This window comes from Natator depressus, chromosome 3 (assembly GCF_965152275.1).
Source record: "Natator depressus isolate rNatDep1 chromosome 3, rNatDep2.hap1, whole genome shotgun sequence".
Lineage (NCBI taxonomy): Eukaryota > Metazoa > Chordata > Testudines > Cheloniidae > Natator > Natator depressus.
Genome location: NC_134236.1, coordinates 113,469,536 through 113,489,217, shown reverse-complemented (window position 1 = coordinate 113,489,217; position 19,682 = coordinate 113,469,536). Strand labels below are relative to the sequence as shown.

At 39.7% G+C, this 19,682-nt stretch overlaps 1 protein-coding gene across 2 annotated transcripts in view; it reads right to left on the bottom strand.

Moving 5' to 3' along the window:
• Positions 1-19,682, bottom strand: part of TAB2 (TGF-beta activated kinase 1 (MAP3K7) binding protein 2) — a 146,569-nt gene that overhangs the window by 122,173 nt on the left and 4,714 nt on the right. For both annotated transcript variants that reach the window (XM_074948586.1, XM_074948585.1), the window contains exon 2: positions 13,998-14,076. The gene's annotated coding sequence lies outside the window, so the exon portion shown is untranslated. The remainder of the gene's footprint in view (positions 1-13,997; positions 14,077-19,682) is intronic.

Here is a 19,682-nt window from a genome sequence, read left to right as displayed (position 1 = left end):
CCTCAGCCTCTCCTTGTAAGTCATGTGTCCCAGCCCCCTGATCATTTTTGTTGCCCTCCGCTGGACTCTCTCCAATTTATCCACATCCTTTCTGTAGTGGGGAGCCCAAAACTGGATGCTATACTCCAGATGTGGCTTCACCAGTGCCTCGATCTGCTGGCAATGATCCTACTAATACAGCCCAATATGCCATTGGCCTTCTTGGGAACTAGGGCACACTACTGACTCTCATCCAGCTTCTCATCCACTGTAATCCCCAGGTCCTTTTCTGCAGAACTGCTGCTTAACCAGTCTGTCCCCAGCCTGTAGCAGTGCATGGGATTCTTCCTTCCTAGGTGCAGGACTCTGCACTTGTCCTTGTTGAACATCAGATTTCTTTTGTGCCAATCCTCCAATTTGTCTAGGTCACTCTGGACCGTATCTCTACCCTCCGTCATATTTCTACTTCTTCCCCCAGGTTAGTGTCAACTGCAAACTTGCTGAGGGTGCCATCTAGCTCATCATCCAGATCATAAATAAAGATGTTGAACAAAACCAGCCCCAGGACCAATTCCTGGGGCACTCCTCTTGATACCGGCTGCCAACTAGACATCCAACCGTTGATCACTACTCATTGAGCCCGAGAATCTAGCCAGCTTTCTATCTACCTTATAGTCCATTCATCCAATCCATACTATAACTTGCCAGCAAGAATACTGTGGGAGACCGTATCAACAGCTTTGCTAAAGTCAAGATATATCATGTCCACTACTTTCCCCATATCCAGAGCCACTTATCACAGAAGGCAACCAGATTGGTCACGCATTACTTGCCCTTGGTGAATCCATGTTGTCTGTTCCTGATCACCTTCCTCTCCTCCAAGTGCTTCAAAATGGTTTGTTTTAAACCTATTGTCTATTATGTTTTTGTTTTAAACCTACTGCCTATTAATTTCATTTTGTGAACCACTAATCATTTTTGTTGCCCTTTTCTGTACTTTTTCCAACTCTAATACATCTTTTTGGGGATTTTTTTTTATTTGGGGTATGGAAAGGCTTCCGCATGAGGAGAGATTAGTAAGACTGGGACTTTTCAGCTTGGAAAAGAGATGACTCAGGGGGGATATGATAGAGGTCTATAAAATCATGACTGGTGTGGAGAAAGTAAATAAGGAGTTGTTGTTTACTCCTTCTCATAACACAAGAACTAGGGACCACCAAATGAAATTAATAGGCAGCAGGTTTAAAAACAAACAAAAGGAAGTATTTCTTCACACAATGCACAGTCAACCTGTGGAACTCTTTGCCAGAGGATGTTGTGAAAACCAAGACTAACAGGGTTCAAAAAAGCACTAGATACATTCAATGGCTATTAGCCAGGATGGGCAGGAATGATGTCCCTAGCTTCTGTTTGCCAGAAGCTGGGAATGAGCGACAGGGAATGGATCACTCAGTGATTACCTGTTCTGTTCATTCCCCCAGGGGCACCAGGTATTAGCCACTGTCGGAAGAGAGGATACTGGGCTAGATAGCCCTTTGGTCTGACCCAGTATGACCGTTCTTATGAGATGGGGCCTAAGAGATCAGATCGAGCCTCAATCTTATTATGTTAAGGCCTTTTTTACATTATGGAATATTACAAAAAATTCCGACCAGTTCAGGTGAAATGGGAGTGCTAATGGCTTCCAGTGTTTTCACCAACACAATAGGTTTAGTCCTTCAAAAGATAGAAAATATTCTAGCATTACTAACATGGAGATTCTGTACAACTAGTTTAACAAATTATGCCTTTTCAGCAGGATATTAGAGAGACAAGGGTGAGGAAATATCTTTTACTGGACCAGCTTCCATTAGAGAGAGACACAGACAGAGACAGACAGACGGCTTCAAGACACAGGGATTTCTTCAGATCTTGGAAAGGAACTCCCACCATCATAGCAAAACGCAAGGAGTAACATTGTTTAGCATAAGTAGTTAGCACGTTTTAAAGGACTGTTCATAGTAGAGAGGTCCATTAACACTTCTGCAGTCATAGGACAGAAAAAGGAGGTTAGTGGGTTTCAGATTGTTGTAATAAGCCATAAATCCAGTGTCTGTTCGCACCATGATTTTTGCTGTCTAGCAGAGTAATACGAGTCTTTTGAAAGTGCTGTGCAAGTTTCCTTTGACAATGAGGGCTGATAGGTCAGATATAGTATCTCTCTCACCAACAGAAGTTGGTCCAATAAAAGATATTATCTCGCCCACATTGTCTCTAATATCCTGGGACTGACACAGCTACAACTATACTGCATTTTCAGTATGATGGCAGCCACAAGCAGTTGGCTCAGAAAGGACAAATGTTATTTTATAAAATTATTTTCAGTATATCTCACGTGGTGAGAAATTGTTATGTGAACTCAGACTGCACCAATGAGCCATATGGACACAGTTTCTCTCTCTCTCTCTTTATAAAAAAAGACAGCTACAGAGTAAATAGCATTTTGCTAACTACAAATAAAACTGCCAAGTTGCCACTGCTTAATTTTATTCTGAGCAAACATTTAAGTAATCATGTTTATGCTGCTTCCAAAAGCAGAAGGTGAGAAAATCACTCAGCCTAAGCACATCAAGGTTTGGTTTCTCAAAACCACCACAGAAATGTTAAACAATTTTTCCCCAGGTACACCTTGAGTTTCACACTTCCTAATGAATAAATTTAAACACTCGCCTAGGCCCTTCCAAGTGCACAGATTTAGTTGATTTTTCAAGTACCTTTCAACAATTCTCACTCTTCTTACATCATTTGCGTAAAACTTGACATTGCCTAAAATACTTAATTTATGAGAAGCCAAAATAGACATTAAGTTCAACAGCTGAAATCTTCAGTGGCTCCCAAGACTTTACAACTTAGACTGTTTGTCAGGAAACTGAATGAGTTTGCTATCATATCAATCTGCTGAACAGAAAACAGATTCTGAACATTCATATCCTTCCACTATCCTATATTAATCTTAAAAAGAGTTGAGAACATGAAGTACTTCAAGTTTCGAATGAACATAAGGCTCATTAACATTAATTTAGCCCATGTATACTGCACGAAGGCACTATGAACACATTCTCAAACAGTTCTACCAATGCATCTCAATCCTGACCTGAAACAACCCCGCAATTCCAATTCTGGGACTCCCTTGAACTGAGCATGCCAAATGAACTGAACGGTGAGGTCAGTGAACTCAATGAACCAATGTATACAAATCGCAGCGCCTTAAATTTGGCACAGAATTGCAGTAATGGCACATTTACTCTGGTCCACATTTTGTTATTTAGTCAGCTATGAAAATATTGCAGAATTCCCATTTCAATCACAAATGCACTTGCACAATTATACTTGCCCAAAATCTGCAGCAATTTGAAGCTGATTATAATAATATATTCTGATTCAGTTTCAAAGCATAAATAAGAAAGAGCTGCTGTGTAAGTGACATGGTCATGACAATGTAAAGGGATCATTTTCTTTTTCTGTTAAAGCTATCAGAAAAGGAGAACAAGTAAAAAGGAGGCAGAGAGAAAAGAAAGTGACACTAGCAGTGATTCTTTTCCTCTAGTGTTATTCAAGCTACCTAAAACACTGTCAACTACTTCTGTCTAACAAAATGAAATTAATGATGGAGACAAAGTTCTTGAAAGTTCTGTAGAAAATGGGCAGTAGACCCCATGTAGTCCCCGCCTACAAACTGGGTTCAGAGGAGAAACTCAAAGGGCAAAGCCAGCATAGAAGCCAAAGACTTGTCCCCAGAAGCAGCTGACAGCAGAGGTTGCAGCACACCCTCACACCTTCCTAGCCTCTGGCAATGTCAGATTCCAACTTCCGAAAGTTTATGACATTCTTTCCTCAGTTCTGATTAGCATTTTGCTTCACCCTCTCTCCCACATTGCCCCTCACAACCCCTTCAAAGCTCACCTGACTTTCTGCTCATCTCCATTTTTCCCTTCCTCCTTTTCCCTTTTTTCCCATCTCCTTTGTCTTTTCCCCATAGCATCCCCAAGTCCCTTCTCACTATTGTCAAGCCAACTCTTTGAAAATCACAGCCCCTCAACAATTATGATTAGATAAATAAATAGGAGTCTATTTGCCTTCTGCTTCCCCACCCCCACCCCCACCACCAAGAGATGTCACGTTTTCAAGATCTTCTCTTGAACAGTAAGGGGTAGAAACTAAGTGAAAATTGAAATTCTCAAGTAATCTAGAAACTATGGTTTTAAGAAAAATACTAAATATGACATGTTTTGTGATGAAATTACTGGAGTTGGCAACACTGCTCTCTGACAGGATAATAAGCCTTGTGGATAGGGAGAAAGCAGTAGATGTGATAGGTCTCAACTTTCATAAGACTTTTGATACAGTCTCACATGACCTCATAAAAAAAACAAGGGAAATATAGCCTAGATGAACATATTATAAGATGGATACACAACTCGTTGGAAAACTGTACTCAGAGTAGTTATCAAAGATTCAGAGTCAAGCTGGAAGGACATATCCAGTTGGGTCCTGTAGAGATCCTTCCTGGGTCCAGTTCTATTTAATAACTTCATAAGGGATTTGGATACTGGCATAGAGAGTAGACTTAAAGTCCGCAGATAATACCCAGCTGGGAGGGGCTGCAAGTGCTTAGAGGACAGGATTAGAATTCAAAATGAGCTTGGCGAATTGAAGTGGTCTGAAATAAACATAGTAGGATGAAATTCAAGAAGGACAAATGCAAAGCTCTACACTTACGATGGAATAATCAATTGCACAAATACAAAAATGGGAAATGACTGCCTAGGAAGAGGTACTGCAGAAGAAGATCTGGTGGTTATAGTGAATCACAAACTAAATATGAGTTAACAATGTAATACTGTTGGGGGAAAAAAAGCAAACAACATTCTGGGATGTATTAGTAGGAGTGTTGTAAGCAAGAATTAATTCTTCCACTCTACTCAGCACTGATAAGGCCTCAACTCCAGTAGCACGTGTACAGTTCCGGGCACCACACTTTGGGAAAGATGTGGACAAACTGGGGAGCAAATTCAGAGGAGAGCAACAAAAATTAAAGGTCTATAAAACATGACCTAGAAGGAAAGATTGAAAAAGTGGGTTTGTTTAGTCTGAGGAAGTGAAGACTGACGGGGGACATCAGTGGTGTTTAACCTGTGTCCCTAAAAGGCAACTGTATTGAGCAAAAAATTTCATTTCTATTATGAATTGAAAATGTGTTCCCTGAACAATGTCCTACAATTTTTAAGCTGAGTTGTTTGAATCAGCCCTGTGGCTACAGGCTAGAGGTGGGGCACTGCCCCCCACCGCTGCCCTTATAGTCCCCATTCACCCCAGGTGAATGAGAAGTGCTCCAAGCAGAGGCAGCCCCTTCCCTGCTGCAGCTGCCCAAGAGCTGCCACTGCAGGCCACTTGCTGCATTTCAAGTGAGAGAGAAGAGAGCAGGACTGCTCCATCGTCTACTTCCCTGCCAACCTGTGGGAGATATAGCAAAGAATGGCTCTCCTTCTCAACGCAGCTATCCAGGGCTGCCCGGGCTGGGGGAGAAGAGCTGTAGAAGAGAAGTAACCACTAAACTACAGCTGCCTCATTTTCTCCCCCAGACCAAGATCAGGTTAAAACAGCTTGGGGGCTGCTCTAACTTGTCCCCAAGAGACCATATATCAGGTAAAAGCCAGTCTATACTACAGACTTCGGTCGCATAACTGTCAGTTAGGAGTATGGAGAGGTGTGATCCCTGACTGTGATAGTGTGCTAACAAAAGCTCCTAGTGTAGCTGGTTTCACTTCCAGGACTGGTTTTACCACACTAATACAAAGCGTAGCTTTGCTGGTATAGCTGCATTCGTCCCAGGATGGCCTTGCCTACACTAGTACAGTGTTCCTAGCATAGAGATAGCACGAGCACAGCAACCTCTCTCTACTTGCTCCCTAACATACCCTCTGCACCAGAGGCTGTGGAAAGGGAAGTGTAGAAGCCAACTACGCTGGCTCTACACCTACTGGGGACTCACCCAAGCCAGGGGAATCATCAACAGAAGACTTATGGGTAGTTTCAGGAAAGAGAATTTGCCCCAAAATATTTATTATGCTACAGGCTGGATTATTCCCAGCAAACTGTCTGATCTGTGGGCAGTCAAAAAGCTTACCGAAGCTGGTCAACATTGTGACCAGTGCTTAGAATGGACCACCACTAACAATGCCACATTCAGGGCACACTGCAAGAAAAAGGGCAGACAACCCAAAAACTGGTGGTTTATTCTATAATTAGATTCACCAAACCAGTAACAAATGAGCTTCTGTAGCACCACACTGGTTAACAAGAAGCTAAAATAGTCCCCTTTAGGTATTCCAGCTCCTGGAAAAAGACAAATACACTTCGTAATTATTCTTATCGATACAAAGCGAATGGGTTGGAGATTGCTAGGCTAATTAATATTCTTTAATATCCACACAAGTGAATTGTCCTGATTACAATTGCAATGCCTCTTATTAAGCTGTTATGGGTCATACACAGGTTAGTTGGTTTGCCATGTCACAAACATAACCACCTTCCATTCAGGCTAAATGCCTCCTTGTTTATCAACAATGGAAACTACTGCCCCAATAGGTCAGCACAGCCAGACAGGAGAAGGAGTTGAGCCATGCAGTCTGAGGGGTCTCCTCTGGGGTCTGAATGCACACACAAACAGGGTGGGAATAATTGAGCGGAGGTCTGAGAGAGTCAGAACTCAGAAGGAGACAGAAGGCAGCAGGAAAACCAAGAAACAGCAAGAAAAACACTAGTAACATGGTCTTGAGAGAAAGCCAATAGAGCTTTTTGGAAAAAGGCTTGGAATAGTGAGCAAAGAATCTGCCACCTCTTTGATTTCTAGTATGTTCAGGAAAACAGACTGTACACTTTTTGAAAGCAAACAGGATTGCAAAGAGCTACCTAACTCACCAGTTTCTCCTCCTGCAGGAAACGAGACACTGAATTTTGGCTCACTGAGCAAGCTAAGAAAGGGTAAAATTGTGGCCATTTGTGTTTTGAAATATGTTCTGCCTTCAGGATGAAACAGGTTAACATCACTGATTTACAATGGAAACTGTTTGGGGCAGCAACATTTTCTTATATATGGTTTATAATGCCTAGCACACTGTGGCCTCTAGGTGCTATTGCAAAATTAATAATTATTTAGGGAACAGCAGGTCTAAAGAAAACAAAGATGCTGCATCACATGGCGGTGAAACAGAGGGAACAGACAGTTAGACAGTTAAAAAGGATTAAAAGTTAACACAAGGGAAGCAAAACAGATTAAAAAAATCAGAGAAAAAATAGACAACAAAGATTGGATAAGATGGAAAAGCTAAGCATGATCCTGTGTTCTCTCACTGTGCTAAGAATGTACGAAGGGTTTGAACTTCTGCCCAGGATGACCATAAGAAAGCTACAGCCAAGACCAGCAGCACACTGCACGGGCAGCAAATCTGTCCAATGCTGCTATACCTTGCCAGCCTATCAACTTTCCTTTTCTCTAGCACTCTGTATTAGGTTACTATAAAGCAGAAACCTTTCAGACAGGAACTGCTTCTTGGTCTAAATTCTCTAGCGTAGAAAGCCTGATGTGCCTGTTGCTCTAGTTCTTCCCTGAGGACCATCTCTGCCCTCACTAGCCACAGTTGCAGCTCCTTCTCCGCTATGGATTCCTTAGCCCCTTTCAAACGGACACAATTGGAAGGGAGCAGCTCTTCTTGAGGTTCAAAGCCCACTCCTCACACACAGGATAGTTCCTTCCTAGGCTCTGGGCCTCCCACTCCTTCCTCAACCCCGGCAGTTACCTAACTCTCAAGTTTCCCTCTCAGTCCAAGAAAGAGGTGGCAGTTGGGTAAGGATAGTTGCCCACACCACCATCCACCAATCAAAGAGTTGCCATGGCAGGCTAGTCTAAGCATTTGTACACCTACGCACATGGGACTGGTTATGGGAGAATGATTTAGTGTGAGAACACAAAAAAGAGTATGTGGGAGACAGAAAAAAAGAAAAACAAAGCAAAGAAAACAGAAATAAAGTTGATAGAAAATCCCAGAGGAGCCAGAGACACATACGGATAGGTCTACACTGCAATAAAATTAAAAAACAAAAACAAAAAACTTGAGGCATTGAGTCTCAGAGCCAGGGTCAACTGACTCAGGCTTAAAGAGTTTGGGCTGCAGAGTTAAAAATTACAGTGTAGATGTTCCGGCTCAGATTGGAACCAGGGCTTTGAGACCCCAGCATCTTGCAGGGTTTCAGAGCCCAGGCTCCAGCCTGAGAGTCTACTCTGCAATTTTTAGCCCTGCAACCCAAGCCTGTGTCAAGAGACATGGGCCAACCAGAGCCGTGCTGCAGATCTTTTATTGCAGTGTAGTTGTACTCGCAGTGACTTAGCGTAGAGCAGACTAGCGTGCTGTAGATTTACACTCTGGCTTGGTACACACACAGACCACGTCTATACTATAGGCGTACTATATCAGCATAACTATGCCGCTGTAACCCTGGAGTGTAGATGAAGGTGTTTCTCCCATCACTATAGAAACTTCTCCTCCCCGAGAAACAGTAGCTAGGTTGACGAAAACATTCTTCCATTGACATAGCTGCACTTACATCAAAGGTCAGGTCAGCATAGCATCCGCATTCAGGGGTATGGATTTTTATTTTTAGAAAACACCTCTGAGCACTATAGCTATGTTAATTTAAGTTTTCAGTGTAGACCAGGCCCGAGTCTCCATGTGGACAACCCCAGAGAGAAAAGGTAGGACTTGAAGCAGGAAAGATTCTAAGCAAGAGCACAGGTGATGCTATAGAGTGCCACCACTGGGAACAGAAATGCAAAGAGTCTTGTTTCTGTATCACATAAATCCTGAGTGTAGTCCTATGTCTTTATATATAGAAGTACACACAGGTATTTTCCCAACTCACAAATGGGATTATCTTTAACACAGAAATTAGCTCCACTGAGGGGTAAATAGCTTCAAAAATACTATCAGTTCTGAGGTGTTTATGTAACACCATATACGGATTTGGGAACTACAGCCATTCTAGTTACACTGGAAGTACTAGGATAAATAGCCAAAAAAGGGAAAAACCTGAAATGTTTCCCTCGAGAAGCTTTAGAATCTCCTGCCCTCTTTTAAAAATACTGAAGGATGGGAGTCCCAATTCTCATCCCCCCAAAAACTGAAAGGAAAACCTTAAACCAGAATTAGGATGAGACTATACTCATTTTTGCCAGTGACTTAAAACAGAATTTGAGCCATAAGGCAAGAAGTTCAACCGAACCATTCAGCCCCAATCAAATTTTGTTATAAATACTTGAGCTCAAAATTGAGCTAAGATTTTCATGGAAGGCACTCGTCTTTTCTCCTCTCAACACCTGCCACATGAGAACATATTCTTCCGTTAAAAAGGATCAGAAAGTGGTATTTCAGAAGATACCATTTACAAGCAAGTATGCTACTTCAATCCAGAAAATATAAGGCAAGTAAATAAGAAGCGGGCAGCATTATCTCCCGCAAATCTAAACAAACTTGTTTCTCTTAGCAATTCGCTGAACAAGAAGTAGGACTGAGTGGACTTGTAGGTGCTAAAGTTTTACATTGTTTTGTTATGGAGTGCAGTTATGTAACAAAAACAAATCTACATTTGTACTTTACCATTAAAGAGATTGCACTACAGTACTTGTATCAGGGGAACTGAAAAATACTATTTCTTGTGTCTGTAAAAAGGACAGTGCAAATATTTGTAATCAAAAGTAATATAAAGTGAGCACCGTATACTTTGTATTCTGTGTTGTAACTGAAATCAATATATTGGAAAATGTAGAAAAAACATCAAAAATATTTAATAAATTTCAACTGGTATTCTATTGTTTAACAGTGCAATTAAAACTTCGATTAATCACAATTAATTTTTTTTAGTTAATCACGTGAGTTAACTGCGATTAATCGACAGCCCTAATAACTAACCATGTCAAAGTTTAAATTGTCATAACTAGATTCTAGAGAGTTAATACCCTATTGTGATAATTGTGAGCAGTTCACATGTCTCTTGCAGCTATTGTTCCATGTTGTTTAAAACCCCTGAAAGACAATTATGCTTCAATTTATACTCTTCCAATTTGGAAGGATCTCTCTGCAACATGGGTTCAAAATGTAATTTTAAATGCAACTTTTGATTCTAGAGCATGATTTTGTGGTAAGGGGTTGATTCTACAGTCATGTAATACATGTGGCCCTGTCACCTAACCTTTTCAACAAAACCTCTCTCAAGTAATAACTTCTCCCCTTTTTTCTGGTAAGAAAAACCCCAACACACACACTTCAGAACAATGAGACTGTTAAACCACCTCTCCCCCACCCCCCTCCCAAAAAAACCCACCACTACACCTTCAGGAATTTTGTGTTTTCTAAATAATTAAGTCTGATGCATAGATATCAAGGTAATAGGCATCTGTGAAATACCTCAAAATAGACACAGTGATTAACATCTGTAAAATAATTTGAAGTTTCCAACGATTTTCATCGAAGTACAATTAACAATTGTGAAATTCTAGCTATTTGTTACTCTCTCTAGTTTATACAAAAAAATTTTTAAATTTTTTCCCCCCGTCATAGCTATGGCAAGGCACCAAATGTTTTCAGGAAGCTAAAAACACAAAGCTAAAAACTTCATTTTTATGATCAAATATGGGGCAGTTCTCAACAATTTCATGAAAGACAAGTAAAGTTGGAGGGCTGGATATTTTCTTTTCACAACTGAAACACAGATATAGGATACTACCATGTAACAAAGCCAAAAGATCCTCAGTTAACAAAATCTGTCCAACTTTTAGAAGAGCAGAGGACCAATTTTATGCAGATAAAGTGGCACAGGATTATACTTAACCTCATATTTGAGAAGGACTCAAATTTTCACCCATTCCAATTTTGTAATGCTTTCCCTGCAAAAATACTAAAATGTGGATTATGGGCAGGGCTAATTTAAAAATGCAGATGTGGACTTTTTCCACAGAAACTGGCAAGAACAAAGGTATGAATAAAACTTTGTGCTTATGTTATAATTTCATGATAAGAGAAGATTTTCTTCTCTTTTCTGGAACAAAAGGAAAAAGTTTATTATTTCTTCTAATAATACAAAGCCTTTTGATAAATTAGGTAGAGATAAGGGGATCAAGCATAAAGCCCTATTTATGATAAAATCCTCAATATAAGCAAGCATACAATCCTTAAGTTCAAAAGGCACAATTAAAGCTGCAATGCTATACTTCTACCAAACTAAAAAAAAAAGTCAGAAATGATAGCAAAAATTCAGAAAGATTAGCGTGTTGGGAAATATAAAATTATAGAAGTTTACATATCATATTGTTAAAACTGCTGACTTCAAAGAGCATTTTACCACACTCATTAGCATGACAACCTAAAGTAATATCTTGCCTTGATCACAAACAGGGAGCATCACTGGGGACCCCAAGACAGAAAACTGAAATATTGTTTTGCCATTTCTTTGGGATTCCCAACAGACTTCAAACCAGAAAACTAGTTTTACAATAACTCATGCTAGCATACTCCTGTCTACTTTTCTGGCTAAATAACTGTTTCAGTGTGAGAACTGTATTCTGTGGAGAAACGTTGCAGATTTCAGGATACTCATTTGTGTTGGCAAGCACTTTCTGCTCATTGCTGGTGAGTGGAAAACACATTCTGCAGAGTTGCCATTGGATCTGCATTGAAGAAAACACAAGCTACAGTTTGTATTGGTCTGCTGGCCAGTTTCAACAGGAAGGAAGCTTGCAGCCCTCATCAACTCTGCTCGTACCATTATGTGTTAGTTTGACTTCCAGATACCGAAGGTTATAGGGAATTTCCTTGAAACTAAAAGTCAAAGTAAAAATTTAAGTATAATCTTGTTACAATTGTAGTGCAGCCACTCACTCTGCCAGGAAACAGCTGAAGTCAAATTTTAGAATCCAGATAAGGCTTGATTAACCTTAAACATATCCACGACAGAGTGTGCCTTTCTAAAAGGTATTTATACACATTTAGACACCTGCATTAGGTATGTGTCTGACAAAAATCCACTTAATACCTGCTAACCTGAAGTCTAAACCTACTAGCCAGGATGGATACCTGTGCTGCCATGATCCTAAGGCAATGCACAGAGACAATCCCTATCCAGCAATTTAAAGGACACAATAGTTGTACACTTTGTAATCTATATTTCGTTTTAACAAGTTAATCAACTGTCTACTTCATATTTTTTCAAAATTAAACTCATATAGCTGATCGAATAGCACTATTTTTATTCACTGAATTTCACCAGTATCTTGTAATTAACTCTCAAATATTATGGTATTTTTTCAAGCTTTGTGTGTATAAAAAGATCTTCTACACTTTCCACAGTATGCATCCGATGAAGTGAGCTGTAGCTCACGAAAGCTTATGCTCAAATAAATTGGTTAGTCTCTAAGGTGCCACAAGTACTCCTTTTCTTTTTTCTCAATTATGTAACCAGCTGAAGAGCTGGTTGAATACTGTAAAAAGCATTTCAATACTAATGACATTGAAGTATCTTTGCAAACACTCTTCACCTAGTCCCACTTACTACACCTCTTGCTTTAACTGTGTTTTCTTTTCCCTAAAAAAAAAGGTATTTCTATTTACAAACTGTACTTCTATTTTCTAACTCATCCTACAAATCTTTCCTTCTCTCTTATTCCAGTCTACTCATTTCCTAATGTCCTGGAATTTGTTATGTCCTTCTAAGCAAGCTGGAGACCCATGGTGAAATCCTAGCCCCACTGAAGTAAATTGCAAAACCCTCATTGATTTCAATGTGGCCAGGATTTTACTCTGAAATGGAAGGTGGGGCACCAACATTCAGGAATAATGCCTTACAAAAAGCCAACCATCCTCCCTGTTGCTGGGAAAGAGAAGAACGCTGGGATCCTACAGGATACAGTCCCTGAACCCTGTATGTGAAACACACACAGTGATACGTCTGAAATGCCCCAGCCATCTCCAGTCCCTAAAGATTGCACTATTTCCATCCTTAACTACAGTGTGACCTGGCTGCTACTGGGTCTTGTATCATTCTTTACTACTTTACTCTCCTTCAACTTTCTGGCTGATGCCAGAGGAGTGTCTCCTCACCTATCCTCTTCTCTCAGTGAACAGCTTCTGTGTCTACCCCTTGTATGGTTTAAAAATCTGTGTAAATTAATAGCAGCACAAAACTGTTATCAGTTTAAGTGTCGCCCCTTAGTGCTCTCAATAGCAGCTTTGAAACTGACAGATTTTGTTCATATCACACTGTTGTAGTTTGGCAAAGCAAGTTGGAGCAGAGGCACCTTATTAGACTTCTGCAAACTTAGGAGACAGCACAACTTTGGTTCACACTTGGTAGGTTATCTTTGTAACCAGAAAGGAATAGAAACTTTATTTTATATGAAACCTTATATTCTGCAGAAGTTGATGGCAGACAACTGGAAAAGCTTCCTATTCAGCCTAAGTGAAGAGATTTTTCAAGCCATATATCAGATACAGTCATGTGCCTGACAAGAGCATCTATTTACTAATCTGCTGAATATCTCTGCAGCAGGCATTGAGTTACAGGAACCTGCTTAAAAAGCCAGAAAAAAGTTAGTGTCCATAAATGAAACATTTTTTTTCCGCTGACCCAATGCTTCTGTTTCTAAGACAGCCTGCAGCTCAGACCTCTATTTCAAAGATCACTTCATGAAAAACTGCTTCAACAATAGTTGACAGATTCCTAAGTAGCAGCAACAAATTGAAAAAAAATCAAGAGGGCCCTAATATTTACAATATTTTAATTAAATGTGTGACAAAAATATTGCTTTTTTCCTTTACAATATTTCTGTCACTTTCAAAGGTCAATGAATAAGCCAGAAGGCAGTTTAGCTAATGTTCCAGAACTCCTCTGAACAGTAGTTAAAGTAGATAAAAGCAGGAGGCGAAGCTCACCAGTTTTGGTGGTCTTGGTGACAGGTCTCAAAGTAATGTTGTGATGTGGCACTGCATCATCTTGTGGTGATGTGCTGCACTATGGGAAAGGGAAAAAGAAATGTAGCTGAAAGGAGTTCAGACAAAGGGCCAACCAAGCAAGACAAACTGCGTGCAATTGTGCGTGTACACACCCTGCTGTGAAGGGAAGGGCACATATCTCTGATACTCCACACATCAATTCTTATAAATGCTATAATTTCAATTTGACAGGGATCGAGAACAGAAATTGCTACAAAAAAAACAGAGGGTCTGAGCACCCTTCCCCTTCATTTTTTAAAAAGATAATTGGCTGCATTTTAGAAAATGTTACAATAGTTCAAAAAAGAGACATTTTATGAACACAAAGAAGTTAAGTTATCTAGTATTTGTCTGTAAGTTTTCAGAGGCAAGTTAGAGGCTAATAAGGAAACCAAAGAAACCAAAAAAGCAGGCTCAGGGCAAGTTATTTTCCCATCCTAGCAACAGAAATACTGGAGACTGTGCATTTCTCCCTAACTCTCTGCCACACACAACCATGCACTCCTCCTCACATTTATACTGAGTATTTTTATTGTAATATTTCAGCACCAAGCTACAATAATTTTAAAATGTATTATTTAGTGTCTACTAAGTTTTCTGTACATCGTCTTCCTTTTATTACTCCACTGTTTTCCCTACCTCCTCTTCTGGTTTGTTTTTTTGAGTTGGATTTCCCTAAAATTCACTCCTCCATCATCATTTGGCCCCTCCAAGATAGTTGTAATCATATATCCTTGTTCCCATGTAAACCTACATTCTTTTTACCTCACCTAAATTTACTTAACCCCACATCCACTTCTCTACAGGACATCGAAGGGAGAGGGAGATAACAGACTGTTACAGGAATCCTGGAATATTGCCTCTCTGGAATGTGGAGAGAGGAAGGGAACTGCTGAAGGATTTGGTGTCTGCTCTTCTATCCTCTCCTCCTCTTGGACCTGTTAATCGAAAACTTTTGTAGAAGAGACAGATAAGGACTTTGTCTCTGATCAGTTGATGCTGCTGTTCCTCCTACTGGGAAGAAGGCTTGAAGGACCAGAAATTTCCCAGCCAGGCAATAGCAATTCCTCTTGTTCACAATTCAGATTCCTCTGCTTGGCAAGTCCTCACCTCACCAGCCACTAAGAAACGGGAACCCTGAGAGAAATGCACTCCCTCAAGCCTGAGAAATGAAGACAAAGTCTGCTGTTTATAAAGAAGAAGGAACTGTGTTCCACCACACTTCCTCCCTCCCCCACTGACTTCAAGCCCTGCCTCTAAGATAACAGTACAGTTTAACCAGATTTAAAATTTGCTGGTCAGTCAAGTTCTTAATTCAACCCAGGGCTTCTCAGTGACAAGTCATAGGAGAGCAGCTCAAGATTCACCACCTTTTGGTCAACCTTAATTTCTATTCCAAAGCCCTATCTCCACATGAAGTGCAACCAGACTCCAACATCGCTATGTCATAGTTAACATCGCTCAGCATGATTACATGGCAGCAGTGTGTCAAGACACTGCTGAAAACTGTTACCAGACAGCCAGCTGCATTACAGCTACCAATGCTATTAACAGTGCTGTGAACAGGAATTAGTAATGCTTTTTTGTAAAAATTCCCTGGGTAGATATGGCTTAAGGTCACTGGAGAACTAATGATATTTAGTCATTACAACAGCTGAAAGCTTAGTAGCTAAGTAGTGTGACTGTTTAAAATCCACTTTTTATTTTAAAGTCTATTTACCCTCAATACCCAATAAATACTTTGGATAAAGGATGACGATGTTATTCAACAAGACTGTAAGCCTTTTTGGGGCAGAGACTTATTTACTATATGTTTGTATAGTGCCTAGCACAATGGGGCTCCATCCTAGTCAAGGCCTCTGGCTGATTGCAAAATGTTATACAAAATAATTTCCACAATGTCATTTAGCATGACAGCTCAAAATAAAAACAACAGACTATCAGGATTGGAAGGGACCTCACAAGATCATCTAGTCCAACCACCTGATCAAAGCAGGACCAATCCCCAACTAAATCATCCCAGCCAGGGCTTTGTCAAGCCTGACCTTGAAAACTTCTAAGCAAGGAGATTCCACCAGCTCCCTTGGTAACCCATTCCAGTGCTTCACCACCCTCCTAGTGAAAAAGTTTTTCCTAACATCCAACCTAAACCAATACATCTTCAGAGACCCACAAGCTCTTCCCTTGTTTTACCGAAGGCCAAACTCAATATCCCTTAAATTTCTAAAGTAAAACAAAAGTGCAACAAATATGTGGGAAGAGACAAGCACCAAAATACTCATTTGAGGCATCTTCATAAGACAATGTTGAAAACAACTGTTTCACACAGACAATTTTTCAAAAATACCTCTACCATCCTGTCAACTTAATCTAGCAGTAAAGTTAAAAACTGATTCAGATACAGATGCCTCATCTACACTTGGAGTTCCATCAGTGCTAATACTGGTGGGGGATTCACTGAGATTCCTCATGGAGGTATAGCCTAAGGCAGACTACAGGCTGGGCTTGAAAAAATAATCCATTTGCCCAATTCAGGGAAAGTTAAAAGTTGGAGCAGGTGAACGAACTGAATGAGGCCAGCGAACAAAGCCTTTGCCACTCCTAGCTTCCTCCCCCTACGGGAAGAGAGCAAGCATGGGAGTAGGGCTGCATAGGGGCTACTATTGCTCCTTTAAAAGGAAGGAAGAGCATGAAAGAACATTCCAGGGGCCAGTCCTATTTGTTTAAGATGGGAGTAGGAGAGCAGAACAGTTGGAACCACTGCTCTTTCATCAGAAAGAGGAAATCAAAGTCCATTACTGTTTTAACTGGTAAGTAAGAGGGGGAAGAACCAGGAATGAGGGGAGAGAGATGTGCATGAACTGGATGAAGGTGCATAACGGTATAGAGATGTGAATGTGAGGAGAGATGTGCAACAGAGGAAGAGACAGAGGAGACAGATTAGAATTGTGAGACAAAGAACACACAAAGTTTGGGAAGAGAATACGGAATACAATACAGAAAGAAAAGAACACAAGATACAGAGAAAAGGAAAAATGAGGTAACACTATACTCACAATATTACATAACCTATAGTAGGAGAGAGTGTGGAATGAAGCCAGAAAAAAGTATAAGAAGAGCACAAGAGGCAGGGAGTTACTTTTAAAAAAAAAGGTTATTAAACAGATTTTTGACTGACAAATGCTACAGTTACATACAATGCACAAGTGCCTTATTCCTTTGCATTGCCTGAGCATTTTTGTTTGTTTTTCCAGTGGGAGTGGCAATGCACTTTTTTCACGTGGACCAATAGACTTGGCTGTTGAGCTAGTGTTAGGGAAATTTTTCAAACCCTGGTCTTGTGACCCTGTAGAAAGCTTTTTTAAACAAACAAATAAGTAAGTAAAAAACAACTTTCAGGAAAACAAGAGTCACTCATCAGGCTGAGCACATTAACTAGTCACAGCTCATGAAACAGCAGATTGATAACAAAACTTCTTTAAAAATATTTACTCTGATCAGAAAAAGTGTGGTATTTCCTTCTGAATTATTCTTCTGAAGAGACCGCTCTTTGTAATAATTAGAGGCTGCAGCTTGTATTTAAGCTGTTAGTTCCTATAGGGTGTAGTTTTCATATCCCATTCAATTTTTGTTGAAGTTGTTAAAAAGAAGTTTTCAAAGGTACAATATACCTTTTTAAGGACATACCAGGAGACTGGGTAAGTCAGCTAAATAATTACAAACTATGCAATGGGAGATTTATAGACCAGACTCTCTCAAAAAAAGCATTCACCACTGGAACCTGCCAATGTGTAGGACAGGGAAGACTGACAGAGGGGAAAGTGTTGGTTCACTATACCAAGCCATAAACTGCACACACCAATAGCAAATGCATTTTTTGAGTCCCTGGTCTCAGGTCTGTTCCTTGTGTAATGAGCAGATAGCCCAGGTACATTTTTTTTCTTGACCCTGAGACTAGATTTATACTACACATCTCTCTCCCCTTTCTTCATTGACAAATATAGCGTGATAATGGTGAAAGCATTTTCCCCAGCAGGGAGCAACATCCACTAAGAGTAGATACTTTGATACTTGCTGAGGCAAACTTGGTAGTGTCTGCCAACAAGTTCTTGCCCATTGCTTTCTCCTATTACTTACATTTACAGATAATTTTGTTAAAAATGTTTCTTTCATGATCCATTGAAGTATACAAAAGTTCCAATTTTGCCCATTATTTGAAAGTATACAAACTGATTACTAAATCTCAAATGAATTAAGTGGTGAGTTAAAGCTTATAGTAGACCCCGGAGTTGAAATCAAGCTGCTAACCCAAGTTAAAAGCCAAGTTTCTATGTCTTCACTGCTATTTTAACTTGAGTTGAAAACATCTTTTCTGCAGTGAAAAAACACACCATACCCTAAGTGTTAGATTAGCAGACCAAACATTTTGGGCAAGAGTAACAGTGGAACTGGCCTGTATCTTCAGGAAATTTACTCATTACAAAACTGCTTTCTTTCTTTTCTGGTTTAAAACACAACAACAACAACCAACAACAACAAAAAACTCTACTACAAACACTTTTTAAATGATTTATGGGATGGATCCATCTCCGCCCCATTACTAACCCATGGGAACAGGAGACAGAAAAGGTATGTAAATGAATGTCAACTACTGTGCCCAATTTCACATATGAAAATTTCCACTACACTACTTAAAACTGTGCAAGTGGTGTAACATGAGTACTGGAGGTTCAGAGACCACAGTTTGGTCACCTCCATATATCTCATGTTTGGTTACTTATAGGGTTTATCTTGTATCAATTGCTGCTCTATTTCAACTTACTATACATAAAGAATTGGCAATGGCTGGTGACCCATTTCTTAGATTAGAGAATTATTTAGGAATTGGTATACAAATTTATAACAATGATTCCAAGGACTGGTTTGGAACAGTAGTCATCTGTGAAAGACTGCTCTCAAAAACAGCAGTGTAGATAAGTGATAAGTATTTTTACACACCAACAAAGAAATCTCTAATGTCTGCATCCTCACTTATCAGCTTTGCACTACTATTGAAATATTTCACAAATAATACAAGGATGTTGGGAAAGTGCACATAAATCAGCTCTTGGACAAGTGCCCCAAAATGCCTGCAGTGCTAAGCTTTTCAGCATTTACAGTCATTTACTGAAAAACTTATTTTCTGTAAAATAGATCTGCAAATGGATCAATATATTTTAAGATACAACTAAATGAGAAAGCTGAGATTGAATTCTAAGCTTACATAAGTTTATTTGTTATTTCTATTTTTAAAATACTTGGGTAGGCACTAATATTTTGAGTGATGGAGGCCATACAAGTATCTAAGCCAATAGGTATAGAAACTAGTTTGATAATTCTTGTAGTTTTCTTTTTGTAAACAAAAGCAAATTGAGCAATACAGTAACTGATTATATTTAACAGATTTTTAGAGCTCTAACTTTACTCTCTGCCAGTTTGATATACAACTTTCTTTGAAGTATTTTATACTAATTTCTACTCCTAAATCAAAGCTCTTACATACATTAACTACTAAGCACAGCAGAAATGCTGTCCATTCTGAAACATTAATTTTCCTGAAGTTAGACAAGTGAAAAATTAAATTCC